This window comes from Syngnathoides biaculeatus, chromosome 22, assembly GCF_019802595.1.
Source record: "Syngnathoides biaculeatus isolate LvHL_M chromosome 22, ASM1980259v1, whole genome shotgun sequence".
Taxonomy (NCBI): Eukaryota; Metazoa; Chordata; class Actinopteri; order Syngnathiformes; family Syngnathidae; genus Syngnathoides; species Syngnathoides biaculeatus.
Window position 1 is genome coordinate 12,147,752 of NC_084661.1, and position 16,707 is coordinate 12,164,458.

The 16,707-nt window shown below is 45.9% G+C and overlaps 1 protein-coding gene across 6 annotated transcripts in view; it reads right to left on the reverse strand.

Annotated features, from left to right (window-relative positions):
- LOC133495178 (retinoic acid receptor alpha) overlaps positions 1 to 16,707 on the reverse strand; it is a 236,277-nt gene that overhangs the window by 123,609 nt on the left and 95,961 nt on the right. For 5 of the 6 annotated variants that reach the window (XM_061809505.1, XM_061809510.1, XM_061809506.1 and 2 more), the window contains one exon: positions 9,002 to 9,141. The gene's annotated coding sequence lies outside the window, so the exon portion shown is untranslated. Of the gene's footprint in view, positions 1 to 9,001; positions 9,142 to 11,761; positions 12,096 to 16,707 lie in introns of those variants that run through there. The other variant, XM_061809509.1, reaches the window with a different exon arrangement.

A 16,707-nucleotide genomic window follows, 5' to 3' on the forward strand; every position in this document is an offset into this window, starting at 1 on the left:
GTTGCTTCACGACATCCTACAGTGCTCGTGCGCAACTGTGCGTGGATTGGAAAAGGTATTTTTAGAAAGCTGCTGACAGTATCATGTCCCCAAATGGGTGTAATTGTATTATGCTGGGGGTGCTAAAAGCCTCGAGTTGGGAAATCGCGCAACGCTGGATGAAACGCTCTTCGGAGCGCAAGTCTTCAGGACAAGAAGCTTTGAAGAAAAGTAGGAGCAGCACATGAAGGAGGCCGTACTGCACATACAAAGTCAGCATCAAAGAAAAACTGCACAGAGGAAGAAAGAATCCTAAAGGGCCAGTTTTCCGAGAACCGGAGAGGAGACAAAGGAGGATGATATTACATTTTGTGTTGGGGGGGGGGAGTGGGTGCACATGTTGGATGGCGCTCTTGGTATCGGCACCTCTTGAAGGTTCTTAGCGGCCGCGTGATGATAGATGAAAGACTGAACTTTAATCAGAATGGCGCCTGAAGCATTTTCAGGGAGGTAAACAGATTATCAGTCAAGCCCTCCTTCCATCTTCCCTCTCATTCTCCCGTACTCCTTCCTCAGCACATGACCACTTCTGACACCGGCATGCCATTAGTCTCTTTCCCATCAGCACCTCGCCCCGCGTCTTCCCTCCTCCACCGTACGCCCCTCATTTTTAGCTCCACGTTACCTTTCAGGAGCGGAGAAGACGCTCCTCCCCTGCAGTTCATCGACGGAATCTCTCTGGTGGGACTGGAACTTCAAAGCACCTCATCATCCCATTTGATATCACTATAGCTTCATCCACCGTGAAATTATGAGGTGTGGGATCTGTACGAAAACACGGGCTATTCATAGGCTCTTGTTTTAATGGATTACCGCCTTTTTCCACTTGCGCCGTATCATGTGATCTAGGTAATCTGCAGGAGCGCGGATTTAAAAAGCTTTATTGAAGCGGGGCGAAAGGTAGGCGAAAAAAAAAAAAAAAAAACTGAAAGAGGAACCAAATTCCGACTGCATTTGGTGCTCCAACTTAAAGGGTACCATAAAGTATCTGATTTTATTGTTCTAGGGAAACCACAAAGAAACAAAATATATAATCCAAGTGACATTGGCTGGTCAACAACATACAGTGAAGAAAACAAGTAGTTGTGTGATACAGCTGCAAATAAGTATTTGAACACCTGTCTATCAGCTAGAATTCTGACCCTCAAAGGCCTGTTAGTCCGCCTCTAAAAGTCCACCTCCACTCCACGTATTATCCTGAATCAGATGCACCTGTGTGCGGTCGTTAGCTGCATAAAGACACCTGTCCACGCCATACAATCAGTAAGATTCAAACTTGGAACATGGCCAAGACCAAGGAGCTGTCCAAAGACACCAGAGACAAAATTGTACGACTCCACACGGCTGGAAATGGCTACGGAGAAATTGCCAACCAGCTTGGTGAAAAAAATCATTAGAAAATAGAAGAAGCTAAACATGACGTTCAATCTCAATCGGAGTGGACCCCCATGCAAGATATCACCTCGTGGGGTCTCAATGATCCTTAGAAAGGTGAGGAATCAGCCCAGGACTACATAACAGGACTTGGTCAATGACTTGAAAAGAGCTGGGACCAACGTTTCCAAAGTAACTGTTGGTAATACACTAAGACGTCATGGTTTGAAATCATGCATGGCACCGAAGTTTCCCCTCCTTAAACCAGAACATGTCAAGACCTGTCTTAAGTTTGCCAATGACAACAACATGACAATGACCCGAAGAACGCAGCTAGGAAAACCAAGGAGTGGCTCTGTAAGAAGCATATCAAGGTTCTGGAGTGGTCAAGCCAGTCTCCAGACCTAAATCCAATAGAAAATCTTTGGAGGGAGCTGAAACTCTCAGCGACAGCCCAGAAACCTGTCTGATCTAGTGAAGATCTGTGTGGAGGAGTGGGCCAAAATCCCTCCTGCAGTGCGTGCAAACGTGGTGAACAATTACAGGAAACGTTTGACCTCTGTAATTTCAAACAAATGGTACAGTACCAACCTCCGATGAAAGTTTCAGACCCCTCTGTGATTTCTAAGTGGGAGAACTTGCAATATAGCAGGGTGTTCAAATACTTATTTTCTTCACTGTAACTCTGCAGGGCTCCAGTTTGATTCATTCAAGTGCATTGTCACCGTTCACACGTCACAATCAAACTTGACACGTCAATAATTCTCCCGCCTGCGTAGGTCGGCGAGGAGTGAAATCCACCTTAATACTTGTTCAAAGTTTCGTCGGAAATTGCGGAGAATCTCCTTGGTTAGTAAAAGTTAAGAAACTTTACAGGCAGCCGTGCGTGAGAACAAAGCTCCGCGGTCTAATTTGGGAACTGTCAATGTGGCTGTTATGCCTTCTTCAACCCACCATCATTTTGTCATGGAAAGAATTCAAGATGTTTCCTTCCATAATGATCTCGGCATCCGCGCTCGAGTTTGAATCGCATACAAAAGCACCTCGGGAGAAGGAAAATGCTAATAAAGCTATTAATGATAGATCAGCACGTAACTCAAAGTGGCAGGGAGCGAGGAGGAAGGCAAGATGGGGGAGCATCATCTTAAGAGAAATGGAGTGCATAAAGGAATGTGTGGGAGTTGAGAGAAAGATGGACTAAAAAAGATGCATTCGCTTGTCGGGAAATTGGAAAGCTAGTTAGCGCATAAGCACCCACATACATGCGCCCATGCACAGGCGCGGACCGGGAGAGATAAAGCCCTGGTACGTTTAATGCACACATTACAAGGAGATGAGCGTCCTCGTGTCATTTGAGGCCGTTACATCTGGGGAGGTTTTGACAACTCGCCCCTCGTAGCAATTTTTTTTTTCTTCCTGATCTGGTACACGCTAATGAGAGAAGTCGAAGGAAGATGCAGACTCGGTGAGAAATCACCCGCTGATACAGAAACCCGTGTTGATTTTATTTGTCTGACGCACTAATAATACACAATGTAGAAATCTGTGAAGGTGTACCCTGAGTTCAAACGCGCCCATCTCTCAATTTAATGCAGCGGCAAACGCGAGAAATGCTACGACTCCTGTCTGTGTATTTATTTAAGAGGACCATAACGCAGTCCTGACTCAGGGAGAATAGCTGAGAAACGTACTGCATCTTAACTCGGGCTGAACTCACAGGAAACGCAGAACCGGAAGGAATGAGTTTGCCAGTGCTGCGCATTGAGGCGCATTTGCGGTTTTGCTGAAAAACGATTAAGAAACCTCCACAGTCTAATCGTGCAGATGGAGGCCGCGAAAATGTGGCAGTCCCGCTGAAGGTGAATTAGTGAGATGAAGAGAGTGAACCGCGGCGCGCAACAGAAGGAACAATTGTTTTTTTTTTTTTTTGGGGGGGGGGAGATGCCACGCTGTTAGCGTAAGCAGCTCACATCAGCTAGCGGCAATAAATATTGAATGTAATTTATCTGAATGAAGTTACGTTTCTTTCTATTAAACAGGTGCCAGTCTCTCACATTTGAAAAATGTACGGGTGTGGTCAGTCATGCCCGCAGATATAAAGTTACAGGTGTGCGTTCTGTTTGTAATTATGAGTGTACCGCTTATAGAGCGGAGCGGGGCGGTGTCAGGTAAACTAGGAAGTAGAAGTAGGCTGAGCGGCAGCTCGTTGTTAAGAAACCTCGTGCCAGGCTGTGGTTCACTGCACTGGGTCGGTTTTCATGTGCGCTGAGGGTGCGCGACAAGTGCGCAATTGCGCAGTGGCGCAGCTTAGAGGGAACATTGGTCAAGACTACACAAAATAAGCGAGGTCTTTCAATATCTATGTATTTCTAATCGTAAGAAATTTTACGCACGTGATTTTTTATGCGGCGGCATGGTGGGTTCAGCTGGTAAAACTCACAGTTCTGAGGACCCGGGTTCAATCCCGGCCCTGTCGCCTGTGTGGAGTTTGAATGTTCTCTCCGTGCCTGCGTGGGTTTTCTCCGGGCACTCCGGTTTCCCCCCACATCCCAAAAACATGCAAGATTCATTGGACACTCTAAATTGCCCCTCGGTGTGATTGTGAGTGCGGCTGTTTGTCTCCAAGTGCCCTGCGATTGGCTCGCAACCACTTCAGGGTGTGCCCGTTGACGGCTGGGATAGGCTCCGGCACTCCCCGCGACACTTGTGAGGATAAGCAGCAAAGAAAATGGACAGACGGACGGATTTTGCGTGCTCGACTGTGCAGATTTGCGGGTACGCGCCCGTCAAATCGCACTGACTGAGGTACTGATTGAAAGTTTAAAAAAAAGAATCAATTCCAAGGATTTGGGGGGTTATGGGGGGGAAGAGGGGGGGGGGGGGTCCTTGAAATATGCTCTCCTCTGTTACGGGTCCCCAGACCCAAAAAGTTTGAGAACCCGTATCGTAGACAAACAAACAACAAACACAGTCGTATTTTTTCTGGTTTGTTTAAAGCAGTCTTACGCAATCGGGGCCCCCCTAGACAGAACGAAGTCTGTTAGAAAACGAGCGAGGACTTTTGCGACTGCGGCGCCCTCCTCAAGTGGAGCTGAAAACGAGAATAAGAGCCGCCTCGAAAGAAGGGAGGAAATGAACAACTGCAAATCAATACCCGCGCTCGAAAGAGAAAAGGAGAGAGACGGCGAGATGAGGCAACGCATTGATTTTTTTCAACGGAAGGAGGCAGCCGTGATGGAGAAAGCGGCGGACAGCTCGAAACACGGAAAGTGAAACAGACAAGATGAAAACAAAAGAGAACAAAAGAGCGTAACAAAACCAGACAAGGGGTAAGGAGGAGGGGGGCAAAGAGGAGAACGAAAAGGAAGGTGCCTTCTTTACCTCCATCTCAATTTGCACAAAACTTTCATTACTACCAATTTGGAGCAGGAGCCGTAGGCCGGGCCATTAGGCCAGCCCGGCATCAATCAGCCTAATCGCCCTCCCAGTCCGCTAAATTACGGCGCCCGGTTGCTTATTAAAATTTGTCGCCTGTCTCCCAACGCTCGGCGCTGTCGGAGATGAGATCCCCGCGCTTCCCAGACAAATGAGATCTAAAAAAGACGGAGGGGGGGGGGGGACGGATGGGACAGTAGAAGGTTAGAAATAAAAAAAAAAGAAAAAAGAAAAAAGAAAAATGATCTCGCTGAGACGCGGCGGATCAAAGAGAGGGAGTCGGGAAGAACGGGGTGGTGGTGGTGGGGGGGGGGCCATTATCTGGTTTGATTTATACACTCAAATAGATGTGTTGTGGGTCCTCGCACACACGCTCAACAGCCCAAACGCGACACACTCGCGCCCAAAATCGCGCTTGCAGTCTTGTCGAAAGCGCGCGATGGTAAAAGATTTGCAACGCTGCCCATTGCACACTCAATCAAAGATAAGACGCGTGACGAATGGCGTAATTGAAGGCGGCGACGGGGTGACGTTGCATCACTCCGCCGGGTTCAAGGGAGGGAGAGAGGTGAGTAAATGATTAGCCGGTGGGATTTATCATTATTGCCTGTATTATTATAAAATACCGACACTGCCCGCCTCGCGCCTCCGGCTTCGCTTTCGGATGAGCACTTGTCGCACCCTCTCAGCGCACATGAAAACCGAACCACAGCCTGCCGCAGGGTCTCGAACAACGGGCCGCCGCTCAGCCTACTTCCACTTCCTAGTTTACCCGACACCGCTCTTAAAGGGGTACACTCATAATTACCAACAGAACACCCCCCCCCCCCCCCGCAACTTAATATCTGCGGGCATGACCCGTGGGACCACACCCGTGACTTTATATCTGCGGGCATGACTGACCACGCCCGTACATTTTTTAAATGTGCGTGACTGGTATGCGTTTAATAGAAAGAAACTTAATTTAATTCAGACAAATTACATTCAATATTTATCGTCGTGAGCAACATGGCATCTCCTCCCCCCAAAAAAAACATTGTTCCTTCTGTACAAACGAATATGAATTTGCTTCTGTTTTTATTAGCGCCACCCACCATGCAATGGAATTTTCTGGTGGCTATTCTTGAAAAGCAGGTTCGCAAAAAGCGCAAATTCATAGCAAAAAGTCACCAAATAGCCTACGTTACCATAACTTTGAGGACCTTCCCTCAGGCTAGAAATTTAAAGTTCCCTCATATACTGGAGGAAAAATAGGACCGGAGCGCTCTTTAGCCGCAGCGTAAGAACATTTTGGCTTTGTGCAAATTTATGAAATGGTTTAACATTGTATTAATTGTTTCTAAATTGCTTTAATTGTGTTTTAGCCTGTCTGCAAAACAGGTATGACGTACACCGAAATGAAACGAAAAGCTAATTGTTATAATTAGCATTGGTTTTCTTGTGTGTTTGCTAGCAGTAGTTATTGCACAACAAAATGTTTTTTTGTTTGGTTTTTTTTTTTTTTAATAGTTGATGCTAATGTGATAAAAGTCAAGATGAAGTCAATTAAATCGACGCCGGCTGGACGATTGGTGGCTCCAACAGCGCGTTGTAGACAAGCTGCGGCACCAGCCAGCAGAACTCCAAAATCTAAATGGTTCAAGTCCCATCTGTCCGTTTGACAGGCTTCTCATGTAACGGTAAAAGTAGCCCGCTAATTAATACACACAAACAGACGGATGAACATACTTTTTATAATTTTTTTTCCTCCCGCGGAGCGACTCGCTCTTCATCCGTCCTCTGCCTGTCCTGGTCCATCTGACGGCCCCGATTTACCGCGCTATACTTGTCGGGGCTTAATCGCTCTTAATGGATCTTGATTTGTAGCACATGAGGCGATCATCTCAATTAGGGAGGCTCACTAAGTTGTTGACCTTCTCGCGTCGTTTGAGCGAGCGACTCCGAGGTGCCCAATTATTTGGATTTGTTCATTTTGTCGGCACGGGGTGACGTCACGTGACACAACCGGCCGTTTGAAATGTCCGTAGGTCTGACGGATGTGTAAATGCGGCGAAAACAAACGTGCGTTACGGCGTTCGCTGCGCCATCGGTAAGAGTTGAGCTGTGGTTGCGCGGAGCGTGTCCACTGTCAACACATGCGTGTAAACAGAACGGGGCGGGAAGCCACATTTGGGCACAGTACGCCAAACGTGACCTCAGACAAAGCCTTTTCGGCGGGCTACAAATAGAACAGAATCGCAGCTGTTGCTCCGGTCGAAAGGTTTAATTAGCGCATAGTTAAGCGCTAGCACTGGCAGAGGCGTTCCAAAATGGGCGCCGTATTTTAAAAATAATTAAGAATCTTTTGATGTGGTCTTATTGTTTCAGGGAGAGGTACCATTATGAAGCCCGTTTGTTGCTTAGTTCGTCCGTTAGCGAGATGTTAACAGCACGGAGATGCGTGCGGTTAAAGCGCCGGCCTCAGAGCGGGGAGGTTCTGGGTTTGCATCTTGGCTGGATCGGGCTTTCCTGTGTGGAGTTTGCAAGTCAACTCCTCCCCTGTGTGTTTTTTTTTTTTTTTTTTGCAGGTACTCGGGCATTTCTCCCATATTGCTAAAACACCTTTGAAGACTACCAGAGCGCACCTGGTCATAAGTAACTAGTACATTTGTAAATGAAATACCATTTGGTACATACGTGGGCTGAAGCCGTGTAAAAGACGTTGAAACACGAGATATTTACCAAGAAAGACTGTACAGAGAGAGTGTAACGCTAGCGCCCCCACGCTAATGCTAACGCCGTGCTAACAGGGCCGGTTAAAAAAAAAACATACTGGTAAAAATCACTGTGACATGGCAGTAACGTCCTAGCACAGTGCTAACAGGGCCGGGCCGGTAAAAGTCACTTCCTCGGCACATATTCCACCGGTCTCACTCTTACCTTTTCCGCTCGAGTGCCCCCTTGCGGCCGTTAGAAAAAAAAAAAAAAATGCACAAATCAGCCGCATCACCGCATGGTTGAAAGCGTGTGAAAAAAATAGCATTTTGTCTGGCTCATGCTTGTCCGTGTTTGTGCGCCGGGAGTATCTTCGCATTTTCGCCCTCCTTTTTAGACATTATCGCCCCCAAAGAAGAAAGCTGTGTCTTTTAGCAACGCTTCTGCAGCCGAAAGAAAATCCATTACCACGGAAACGAAGCTCATGATCATAAAAAGATTGTCGAGATGGGGAGAATTGAGGACCAGGTTCCTTAGCAATAGCTTAGCACAGCCTCTTCTTCTTCTTCTCCATCCACCTTTCAGCACTAATGCTAAGTATATCATCTTGTTTATTTCACTGTATTTGTTTTTTATACAAAGTATTTTGATCAAAATTCTAACTTTAACGGTGGAATCCGACTTAAGTCGAAATTTGAGTTCAGTCGGTACTATAGGAACGCAAAAAAATTACATCTCAAATCATCTTCCCCCATTTAAATAAAAGGAAAGGCCAGTAATCGGTTCCAGCATCGGCCCGCAAAATTTGTTGGGGTGTCTTAATATCGATCCATTTTCTTAGCCACTAATCCTCACGAGGGTTCCGGGAGTGCTGGAGCCTATCCCAGCTGTCAACGGGCAGGAGGCGGGGTTACACCCTAAACTGGTTTCCAGCCAATCGCAGGGCACATTGAGACAAACAGTCGCACTCACAATCACACCTAGGGGCAATTTCGAGTGTCCAGTGACCAAAGGCAGAGAACAGACGCAAAATATTCACATTCCTTCATTTATTTGCGGCCCTTTTTTTTTTTTTTTTTTTTTGTTGTTCAATAAGAAAAAATAATATAGTGTCATAAACTGCATGTGGAGCCTGAAAACCTAATGGATAGTAACAGTTTGGAGCTCACTTGATCGGTGTGCGGGTGCGAGTCCCCAACTGTAATTTTTTTCACAATTGTTGACTTGAGCAAGGTCTGTCATTCCCCATTAACCAGCGCCCCGACTAACTAACTAACAAACACGAACGTGACGCTCCACAGTCGTCCAATTCTTTCATCACGCTATTTTCATGAATTTTTGATGCCGTCACACGGCTGCTGTAACGCAAAAACTCAATTTACTCGCATCGCGGGGCATGCGTTTGATTTATGAAATGGCTTTGTCGCCGCTGTACATAATCATTACACGGCGTGTCTACCTCCGTTTGGTCTGCAGCGGCTTTCTCGCGTTGAAGTTCAGACTGATTAAGCGGTGCGCCGTTCAGCCAAGCGGGCATCCGGCCGGCGGACTGCCCGCATCGATTTCTCGGACCGACCCGTCTTCTGGAAGCGGAGAGCCCTAAATGGGAGCAAGAAAGGCGGGGGGGAGAGAAAAAGGGGCAACATTAGCTTAAATGAAAGTTTATTAGCTGCATCAGTCAGTCAGGTGGAGGGGGGGGGGCGTGGGGGGCTCTGCCCCGGGCCCTTCCCCGCGCTTCCTCTCTCAATCTATTTCCCACTCGCCTCCTCCTTTCTCATATACGTGCATTGGCGAGGGGGAGGGGCCGCCATGACGGGAAAACATTAGCTCGTCGGCAAGCCGCTGGTGTACCGGCCAGTAATTGGCTCTGGGGTGGTGGTGGGTGGTGGGGGGGGGGGGGGGGGGGGGTAATGGTCGTGTCCAAGCAAATGGTGTGCGGCCTAACCTCGTTACGAGCGACCGGCTGCTCCGCCCACATCTCGCCAGGCGGACGTCTTTTACCCAAACACGCTGAAGACTATTTTACTTTTATTGCACTTTGATTATTTGCTTAAATATGACCTTATGCATTTAAATCAACGGATAAAGTGTCGTCCATTTGCTAATCAGACAAGGATGCGTTGCGGAGCCGGTGGTTGTCCTTGATCTTTGTACGCAGAAAAGCGGCTGGCGCCATACTCCTCTCCCAGGCGTCGCCGTGGAGACGAACGACACCAGATAAGGAGCGGAAAGTTACCATCCCGGCCCAGGATCTGACTGCGGGGTTCAGCCACTTCTACCATGGACCCGGACATATAAAAACCTTGTGTTACCGGTCAGCTTTTGTCTTCTTCTTTGGGCTATCCTGCCAGAAGACACCTAGATAAGACCCGGACGTCTGTATTGGACATTCCTTTGTAATAAATCCATTTACTCGTCTAATCATCGGTCATGTCTTCCTCGACTCGTGAACACGCGTAGGGTCCAAACTCGCAAATCCCTACAACGGCATTAGAAATTAGATATGAGGCGGAACCAATCACGAAGGAGGCTAGGAAGTTCATTTTTGGTTGTTTTTTTTTTTGCGTCCCTCCCGCCGCTCTGCATCTCATCACGGCTGGTTGTCGCTAATGTCTGTTGCGTTTGGATGGTGTGTGCGTGTTAGCGAGGGGGGGGGGGAGATAGAAGTGTGCATGGGTCTATCATCTAAATAGTATATGGCGAATGAGGATGAGATAAATAACAAGCAGAAACTGCAACGGTGTAGCATCTGTGTGTGTGTGTGTGCGTGCGTGTCATGGCAGCCCCTCACTCAGCTAGCTATCATCTCCCGCCAGACGGGCCCCACCGAGCTGACCCAGCTGGATAATGAGATCCATTATGATTTACGTGCCAAGAGGACAGCTCGACAGAACAAAGACACGCACACACGTCGTCCGGGTGTACATGTCGGGCTGCTGTATGCGCCGATGAGTTCTGGTGCAGTTTCATATTTCACTTTGCCATTGTGCGCCTGTTCGAGCGCGACTCGGTCACTTCTGAGTCTTCTTTGCCGGTGAAACTCGAGAAGTGGGACTAGCCTTCCTCTCTCTGTCCGTTTCTCTCTCAGCGTCAAAGAGGTTTTTTTTTTTCACCTTCTGCAGAAAAATGCGAGTTCTTTCGGGAGCGTATTACTGCCACACCAAAAAATAAAAAAAAAAAAAGGGCATGTTTCATATTATAATATATAATATTCACGTTATAATGTGAATTGTTTCACGTTATAACGTAGATTCATTTCACATAACGTTGATTCGCTTCACATAAGAACGTAGAAAATGTTAAATTTCACCCCTCTTTACCCAATACACAATGTGAATCGTTTTCAATGTTACGTTTTCAATGTTAATGTTATAATGTGAATCATTTCATATTATAAAGTGAATTGTTTCACATTATAATATGAAATGATTCACATTATAATGCGGTTAATTACATGTTATAATCTGAATCATTTTACATTTACCATTATAATGTGTAAAGGGTAAAAAGTGGTGAAATTTATTATTTTCTTTATTATGTGAAACGAATCTACGTTATAACGTGAAACGATTCACATTATAACGTGTCATTTACCACATTATAATGTGAATCATTTCGTTTATAATGTGAAACGACTCACATAATATAAAAAATTCACATTATAATGTGGTTAATTACGTTATAATGTGAATCGTTTCACATTATAATGTGAATTGTTTCACATTATAACGTAGATTCATTTCACGTTATCACGTAGATTCGTTTCACATAATGTAGAAAATACTAAATAAATACATTTCACCCCTCTTTACCCATTACACATTATAATGTGAATCGTTTTCACATTATTTGTGAATCGTTTCACGTTATAACGTAGATTCGTTTCACATAACTCAGATTCGTTTCACATAACGTAGAAAATAATAAATTTCACCACTCTTTACCATTACACATTGGGTTGGAATGTGAAACAATTCACATTACAATGTGAAAACGATTCACATTATAACGTGTAATTAACCACATTATAATGTGAAACGGGAATTTGGTTTTTTTTTGGAGTGTGGCGGCAATACGCATCCGTAAGTTCTATCTGTTTCTCAAACACACACATACGCAGGCATGTGTTGGAGGCAAAAATCAAAAAGCGAGGCACTGATGTGCGGTATAAAAAAAAAAGAAAAATAAAGCCCAAAATCTGGTTCTGGATGATCGCTACCTCCACTGCAGCTTGCTGGGGGGGATTATTTGCCAGGTATTTGTGTTTATGCAGTCTGCGCTGGAGTCTGGTGCTGGAGAGCTGCACGAGCTGTCAAGCTATCCATCCAGCCGTTCTCCAAGCCGATTATCCCCACAAGGGTTGCGGGAGTGCTATTATCGGGCACATCTTGATTGTGGGTGCCAACTGTCAACTTATGTGAATGCAAAAAGACTACAAAAGTGATTATGAAACAGACGTACGTGGAAGCAGCACACAAATGACGCCCTCGTTGGTTCAGAATTTCCCGTTCGGACCTTCGAGAGCCGGGCAGAGAAAACAATGGCAGGATTCTCTGCTGTTCCTGCTTTGCTCCGTATTCAAAAGACGCTAACTCAATTAGCGAGGCTAAATGCCAGGATGGAGACGACATTAAAAAAAAAAAAAAAAAGCTTTGCTTCTTATACACACAGGGTTTTTTTTGTGAACATTAAATGAATCAGTAATACTCTTGCCATTGTCAATACAGTAAAAAAAAAAAAAAAAGTTTTTTTTTTTAATAAAGACAACATCACGTATACCTTCCAAATACAGTAAGATCCAAATACAGGCCGAGCCGTGCCACGCTTACATCACGGCTAATCCTGCCAGTAGCATATGTAGCGTGTAGTGTGTGTATGTATTACCTCTATACTTAGATAACTGTGGCAATTCTGGACCTCAGTCATAACTCGTAAAAATGGCACTGCCCTTCACTTTTTCAACTATTGTAATTTCCGTCCTATAAACCGTGAGTTTGTTCGCACACTTTCAGTCCTGCAGATTATGCGGTGATGCTGCTAATTTGTGCATTTTTTCCTAATGGTCGCAAGGGGGCGCTTGAACGGAAAAGATAAGAGTGAAACCGCTGGAATACATGTGCCGAGGAAGTGACTTTTACCGGTCTGGCCCTGTTAGCGCTGTGCTAGCGTGGTACTGCCGTGTCGCTGTGATTTTTACTAGTATGTTTTATATTTTTTAACCGGCCCTGTTAGCACGACGCTAGCGTGAGCGTTAAACTCTCTGTGTACTGGTGTGATGGTCGGAGCGCTCCAGGTGCTGAAAAGTCTTGTTGTGATAATATGCATGCGTGTATTTTAATGCGCATGCTCCTTTATTTTGTAAACTTCCGGCCAATCTGAAACTTCCCCATCCATGTTTCAACGTGTGCCATTCGACAACTTGTCGCCGAGTGTTTATGTTCGCTATTGTTATGTGTGTGAAATGTTTCGAGGAGTGCCCATATAAGGACGAGAAAGACAGATAAAGAGGCTTCTTCTCAGCACTGCTCTGGTAAACTACGCTGCCTGGAACACTAACTACACGGAAGCCGGCTGCCTTTTGTTTTTGGACCGGGTGGAACTTTCGCTAACTTGGAATACCCGCTGGGACGAACATTTGCTTGTTCACCATTGGTGACTATTCGCCCTTGTGGCTCAACTACTCTGTTCTTGAACGCTTATTTTATGTTTTTTTAACGGTTAGCTATTTTGTCGTGTTTGTGTTGTGTTGATGCGTGTGAGATTAAATTGTCAGAAACGCAATACAACTTATACCTTGCCGCATTTTGCTGGTTTGAACAAATGGGACGTTAGTCTAAATTCATACGTAACGCGATGAAGGTCTCAGAAAGACGAACACAGCGAACATACGGATATGTGTATATCTTTTTGTCAACTTTACCAACGCTAGGATATAACGTACATTAGCTCCCTCTATGTAGAAGAAGGAAGAGGAGGAATGAGAGCGGGTGATGTCCTAGTAAGCGTCAGCTACGTACCCAGAGTTCCCCTGTTAGCAACGGATGCGCATTGATCACAAGGATACTTTTCAGCACGGGGGACCGCTCAGACCGTCACACCGGCCCTGTTAGTGTTAGCGCTAGTGCGGCGCTAGCATTAGCGTTCACTTTAGCGCGGCGCTGGCATTTGCACTAGCTTTACCGCCGTGCTAGCCCCGAGCTAGCGTTAAACTCTTTGTGTACTGTCTTTCTTTGAAAATATCTCGTGTTTGAATGTGGGTTTCAATGTGGGCACTTGCGGCTTTTACACAGCTGCGGCGTATGAATGTACCAAATGGTATTTCCTTTACTAATGTACTGGGTGAGGCTTATAACAAAGTTCGCTCTGTAGGGAATGCCAGAATTACGGTACTTGACCTATCGCTAGGTGATTATTTTTCTTTAAAAGCAAGAAAACATAAGCAGCGTAATGTAGTAATAACATGGGAATTACGCTAGTTCCCGTCTCTGATTGCTTCCCATTCCACATACTGAGAAAATCCAGCTGCTTGTTTTTGTCCTCTAATAAATACAGCAAAAACTACAGATGAATCTCTTTGCCCAAACACACACACCAATCCTCTGTGGCACGCATTTCCATCATCAGGCGTTATCAGCGCGACTGTCCACGAGCCAACATTCGCTCAACCGTGGCGACCACTGTGCAAAAGGTGCATTCATCCTCACGCTGTGACACATTCCCGCAGCTCAATATTGAACTTTTTAACCGCAACGCACGCGCGCGTACGCACGAGCGCGCGCCCTCTCGCAGGGTGAAAAACAAGGTGGACGAGAAGGAGCCGACAAGCCCTGCTACATTAAAAAGGTCAAACAAATTAAATAAACATCAAAGTGAATGAGGGTGAACGGCACCCCGGCTCAGAGGGCGCACAAAATGGAGCGGGTTGGGGGGGGGGGGGGCGCTCAGAAAATACGTAGCACGATAATTGCTGTTAATTTCATTTTAACTTTATTGCCTCGTGGCATTCATTCTCTATGGTAACGGGATACTCCTTGGTTAATCACATACAAGTAAATTGAATTTACGACCTTCTTCGGGGAGTGAATTTGAATTTAACGCCGATGTGAAGGTACCAAGATAGTGCGAGATAATTGGGATTCACACCACATAAAATTTGTTCCGTATTCCCCCCCCCCCCCGCCAAATCTCCACAGTAATACCCCCCAAAAAATTCAACATTTTATATAGCCAAGAATATGCAATAGTTGGACATTACTTTAAAGCTATTTGGAGAGTCGGCTATGTTAGTTTCAGAAGAATTCACCAAGCCGAGAATTTGAAAAAAATAAAAATAAAAATGTGGGGTTTGTTTATGATTTATAGGAGGCTTGTGATGCGTCCACACACGAGATGTTTTTTTTGGATTAGTCTTTGAAAACTCATAAATAGCATGCGAAAGGCATCGCGTGTTTTTTGGCTCGCGCAAAGAAGCCGGCTGAATTTCATTGGATGTTTTTATGTTAAAAAAATACAAAATCGAAAAATGAAACTCGCAACCATCTAGTCATTATCTCCTTTCTGCGTGCATATCCAACGATACAGATTTCCTCCACAAAATGGTCACCTGCTATTTTGCAATGTGTTTCGTTTGCGGGGGGGGGGGGGGGGGGGGGGGGGTCAGAAAATACGTAGCACGATAATTGCTGTTAATTTCATTTTAACTTTATTGCCTCGTGGCATTCATTCTCTATGGTAACGGGATACTCCTTGGTTAATCACATACAAGTAAATTGAATTTACGACCTTCTTCGGGGAGTGAATTTGAATTTAACGCCGATGTGAAGGTACCAAGATAGTGCGAGATAATTGGGATTCACACCACATAAAGTTTGTTCCGTATCCCCCCCCCCCGCCAAATCTCCACAGTAATACCCCCCAAAAAATTCAACATTTTATATAGCCAAGAATATGCAATAGTTGGACATTACTTTAAAGCTATTTGGAGAGTCGGCTATGTTAGTTTCAGAAGAATTCACCAAGCCGTGAATTTGAAAAAAATAAAAATAAAAATGTGGGGTTTGTTTATGATTTATAGGAGGCTTGTGATGCGTCCACACACGAGATGTTTTTTTTGGATTAGTCTTTGAAAACTCATAAATAGCATGCGAAAGGCATCGCGTGTTTTTTGGCTCGCGCAAAGAAGCCGGCTGAATTTCATTGGATGTTTTTATGTTAAAAAAATACAAAATCGAAAAATGAAACTCGCAACCATCTAGTCATTATCTCCTTTCTGCGTGCATATCCAACGATACAGATTTCCTCCACAAAATGGTCACCTGCTATTTTGCAATGTGTTTCGTTTGCGGGGGGGGGGGGGGGGGGTTGAAACCCACATCCACGCTGATGTGCCCCCCCCACGATTCCCCCAAAAATAATTCCCCTGTGATTGATCACTTCCACCAACGACAGCGCGCCTTAAATCTCGCCGGGACCGAAAGGGTGCATCAATATTTCAAAAACCGACCCCCCCCCCCCCCCCCCCCCCGGACGTCTCCAGGCTCCTTAACAAAACAGTTGTTCGCTCGCAGTGGTGCCAAGCTTAATCACTTCCTTCAGCGCCAGGTGGTTCTCATTGACGGAGGCCCGACTTCTCGACGCGGCGGGACGCTCGGCCGGAGGAAATTGGCTCGTCTACACGCCGGCCCGTTGCCCCCCCCCCACCCCTTTTTTTTTTTTTTAAATTCAGCGATGCGCGGGCCGCCGCGTCCGCGCGTGTCGCGCCCGTCCAAAGAAACAATTACGAGCACCTTTTTCCTATTACGCCCCCACCATTAAGCGCCATTGTGCGGAATTAGATGGCGTCCACGGAATAAGTGGAATCTAATTCATGGCCTCTTTTCCAGGGGGCCGCTGCAGTGGCTGCGCTAATGAAGAGGATGAAAGAGAAGTGTTAATCAGACCGAGCATCTCATCGGTGGAGAGAAGGCGCGGAGGAGAGACCTCAAAGTGGCTCCTCGGGGATGTTTGCGAGAGTGCGGGGGGGGGGGGGGGGGTGTGTAGAGGATTGAGAGCATATTTGTCTGTTGTGCTATTATCTTGCTAAATGAACAGTAGCTCTGTAAACCGAGCTGTCAGTTAAACAAAATCTAAATAAAACAAGCGCCAACGCGTGTCCCAGGGCCCTGC